Genomic DNA, 5130 nt, shown 5'->3' on the forward strand with positions numbered 1-5130 from the left:
AAAAGATATATACAGTCATATTATAGACAGATGTGAGTCATGTGCAAGACACAAAGGCTGCACGTTAACACCTGCACATATAGGGAAATATCCCGTATCTAAACAACCATGCAATGTTGTCGCGGTTGACTTATTTAAGTTACCCTTATCTTACAGTGGTTGACTTACTTAAGTTACCCTTATCTTACAGTGGTTGAATTACTTAAGTTACCCTTATCTTACAGTGGTTGACTTACTTAAGTTACCCTTATCTTACAGTGGTTGACTTACTTAAGTTACCCTTATCTTACAGTGGTTGACTTACTTAAGTTACCCTTATCTTACAGTAGTAATCAATATCTCTTAGTTGCTACAGATCATTTCTCAGGATACGTGATTTTAGTTCCATTTAGGGATAAGACAGCAGAAAGAGGGGCAAGGGCAATCATAGATAACGTCATATGTAGGATCACTACTCATAAGGTAATAATAAGTGATAATGGAGGTGAATTAAATTCTGAAATCTTGGAAGAAATATAGAAACAATACTATATAAAAAATGTAAATGTCAAAGACTATCACCCAGCATCCAATGGGTTTGTAGAGACAACACAAAAAAGTGTTGGATGTGCTACCACACATTCTCAGTGAAAATAATGCAAGCTGGGATGATTGGATTCTCAGAGTGGAAGCATCAATTAATGGAGTAATAAATAAGTCTATAGGAGACACACCACTTTTCATTACCTACGGGGCAGACAAAAATTTACCGCATGAAATTCTAGAAGGTGAAAATTTGCCTGTATACAATTATGACTATTATCCTAAACTCCGCTTGTGTGAACTCCAGGATATACACAATTATGAAGAAACAATTATCGATGTCCAAGGAAGAAATGATGGAGTCATTAATTAAAAAGGCAAAAGAATCAACTATTAGCTTAAGAGACATTGTCTATGGTATCATTCACACAAGAGACAATAAACTATCACCGAAGTTTGAAGGACCATACAGAGTAATTAAGAAGACAGCAAACACTGTAGTAATTAGGTCACTGTTGAGTGCCGAAGAAAAACAAATTCATGTTGGTCAGTTAAAAAGGGTCCCAAGGAATTTAGCCAGCAATTATGCAACCTCGGACATCACCGAAAAACCGAACATTATTGATGAAAATAAACTAGAGGAAATGATCACATAACAAACAAACAAAAATAGGTGCAACTGTTGCTACAAATGCCACAATACAACATTTAAATGAGCTAGGTATCGCTTTAAACTCCTTCTATAAGTGAAATAACTAACAGTGTTATTTTTCTCAAAGAGCCAGTTGTAATGCGCATCATCACTATCATCAACTTCAGCATGACTCGACTAGCTAATTAATAGATTTTTTTTTTCGGTAGGTAACGATAAGGAGTCTTATACCATGGATTATCATCTATATAGCAAGAGGATCAGCTCACTTAGACCCTCAACATATGGTAAGGCAAGGATGCCTCATAGCCCCAGTGGCCTCGACAGCAATCGTGAAAGATATGAGTACTGAAATTAGTTTGGATATCTTAAATGAATTACCGGTATTATTGGAGAACATTGCCAAGCCACTGAGGACACTGGAAGCTATGATAAGAAGCTCTGATTCAGAAGCTCAGAACACAAAGGAAGTGACTGAAATCATGAAGTTAGCAAAATGGAAACTAGAACAAGCTAAAACAACCATGCTGATCATGATCCAAGATATCCCATCTCGTGGAACGGAGGCACTTAGGGACATGAACAACATCACACATACACGTGAGAGGCGCGGTTTGTTCGACCTGGGTGGTGCAATTCTAGGGAATATTTTTGGATTGGCTACAGAAGAAAATCTTCAAGAAATAAACAACAAATTTAATAAGATAGCTCAGGTATTAACATATCAACAAAAGCTAGTTGACAGTCAAAACACAGCAATGATGACGATTGTGAAGTTTCTCAGAAAGGCAGAAATTTAGTATACCTCACCAGAGTGTGGACAAAATAAATGCAATGGGAAGAAACATGACACTTTTTCAACACTTCTCAGTAATCATGGAACATCCATCCATCCATCCATTGCCAGATGCCATGTATCCCAAACGGGGTGGTCAAGGGCTTAGAGTTAATTGTTTTACAGGGAGGGGCACTAATCCTCCACCAACCCCACTTGACACGTAGGGATGCCAACAGCATCTGGTGTTCCCAGGCGGTCACCCATCCAAGTACTAACCAGACCCAACGAATCATGGAACATACTGACATAATAATACCTCAGTTAGACAACACTACAGCCTGTTATGAAGCTTTGATGAAAGATATTGCTAATGCTGGTCATGGAAAGATCACCTTTAACTTACTTCTAGTTCACGATCTACTTCAAATAATCAGTCAAGGCATACATAAAGATGGTTTGAAGCCTTTATTCCGGGGCAGGAATCTCATGCTATATTATCCTTATTTAGAAGCGACTCTAACACCAACATCAGTATAGTTGATGTACCATTCATAACATAATCTTTTCACAGTCTATCAAATATACCCTTTTCATTCTAAGAATAATGACACCTTGGTCATCATCAACATCAACACCGACACCGAACTCATCATGGTCTCCAAGAGACAGGACAGTGTCACTATCGCTAGTGAATCAACAATGGAACGAAAGTGTCGTACATCCTTACATGTTGTTCACCTTTGTCCTGCGTACATTTTCACGTTTCAGCCAAGTGGAACAGTCCCTTGTGAAATGGCTGTTATAAGAAATCGTGAAATCATCAGCATTGCAACTTCACATTTGCTCCAGATACACTCACACATCATCAGCGCATCGGGCATTCACAGTTTCTCTACTTCACTCATAACACATAAGTTTTGTAATTTGTCCAGATACACCACCATCTCATACTTCAGCATCAGGATTATACATAGCACCTGACTATTGTGCTGTACTTACACCATCTTTGTCCACCTTAACAACAAACAATCACTATGCCATCCTCAATCACACACACAAATACTTCCAACCACAACTTGTGATGGATTTAAACATGAGCACAAATATTAAGTTGACTTCACCCAAGTCTGAAATGATGCAATTAATAAATCAAACAATAAAGGCCTGGGGAGAATTGAGTATAAGTATGTTCAGTCCATATTATGCGTATAGCCCAGCTCTAGTTGTCTTTATAATCTTCTCATTGTATTTGGTATATTACTATTGGCGACGCACAGAATGCAAGCAAGGATTGCAAACTTGGAGTCAGTATTTACGGAAGGAGGAGTAAACATTCAAGTGAAACCCTGCGAGTGAAATGTGTATAATATGCAAATAGTGTAAATTATATATATATTAAAAAAGACAAAATGAATAAAATTATTGGGTAACATATTACATTACTAATCATGCATAAATGATAAAAGTGATATATATGTATCCAATTCATATAACAATATAATAATATATATATATATATATATATATATATATATATATATATATATATATATATATATATATATATATATATATATCCATCCGTCATCCAATCCTACATTGCCCTATGAGTAGGGTAGGAGCCCGGGGCTAGGCAGTTGGTCTCGACATTTAAGATGAGAGTGACCAGCCTCACTCCTCCCTGAGTGGCATTACATGAGCAATCAACCCCAACCATCCCTTGGATATAAACCTTCACCGGCTCAATCCGACTGGAGCGCAATAATTACCCACTAAACCACCAGGTGCCAAAATTTGGTTATATGGTTACCATATATATATATATATATATATAGAGAGAGAGAGAGAGAGAGAGAGAGAGAGAGAGAGAGAGAGAGAGGCAGACAGATAAATAGATAGATTGATAATAAGTACATTACATATACAAAAGTGACTCTTACTATTGTCTTGGCATTGTACTGCAATTATATCACCATTGCATAAATATATGCGTATGTCTGTTGTACACACACATTTGTGCTAATATATTACTACAATACGGTATTTTATACAATATTCTATATTCGGTATTTTACTAAAATGCATTTACTCCTTTATACATACGATATATTACTACAGTGTATTATATTTCCACAGTATTATTGTGTCTCTACAATATTGTTATGAATACCATGTATTAACAGGTTGTAATGTAATTAGTTACATGTACTACAGGCCGACGTAGGTACGCCAGCTGGGGTGTGAATATCATAACACACTACATAATAGCTAGTAATGTATATATGTAATATAGAGGTTAGATGAAAGTGATGCCTGGGTGAGAGGGCTAGAGGAAGTGGAGTTTGCACATTCTCAGTTAGGAATTCCACACACACAGCAAAGTGTGACGCCTTATCAGAAAATCCCCAGGCACAGGAAGATTCCACACACCCGTGCCCATACATGTGACACAACCAGTCATATAAAGGAGAAATGGGAGAGACAGGGCAGAAGGGGTTTAGGAGTGACTAGAGACGGTGTGCAGAGTAGGAAGGAGTGCGTGGGTTAACTAGTAACTGCTCTCATCTCAGTACGCTCTTGTTAGATATACTATTACTCACCTCAGTATTACTCTTGAGATATTACCTTTGAAGAAAATAAACTGCAATCAAACCCCAGACTCATCTTTATCTTTCTCCTGCCATCTACAACAAGTTCAATGAACATTCTCTTCTTTCGTATAATCCCTGCAAATCAACACACTGTTACAATAGCTCGGCGACTACTACGATAATTCATATTTACAATTACGATATATTATAACGTTGTACTGGATCTCACAAGAGGCGAGAGCTTGAGTCGATGTGAACAGTCATATCATGCACTGGGAGAGGGAATTAGTTTGTTACCTCAGAATAAATATTCGCAGTTGATGGATGAAGTAGACCACGACAAAGAGCAAACGAATGAACAAATTTAAGAACAGGTACCGAACACCTGTACAAGTAGGAGAAAGGAGACTTCTAACGAGGAACTGCAAACATTTTGATGGTAAAACTTCAAGCAATTGTGAAATTCTAAAAGAAAAAGGTGGAGGCTTGGCATGGGAAGAAAGCAGATGTCTCCTTAGAAGGATGCTTTTGTAAGAAATATATATATATATATATATATATATATATATATATATATATATATATAT

This window comes from Coenobita brevimanus, chromosome 45, assembly GCF_032717465.1.
Source record: "Coenobita brevimanus isolate Jiangsu-jjx chromosome 45, ASM3271746v2, whole genome shotgun sequence".
NCBI lineage: Eukaryota > Metazoa > Arthropoda > Malacostraca > Decapoda > Coenobitidae > Coenobita > Coenobita brevimanus.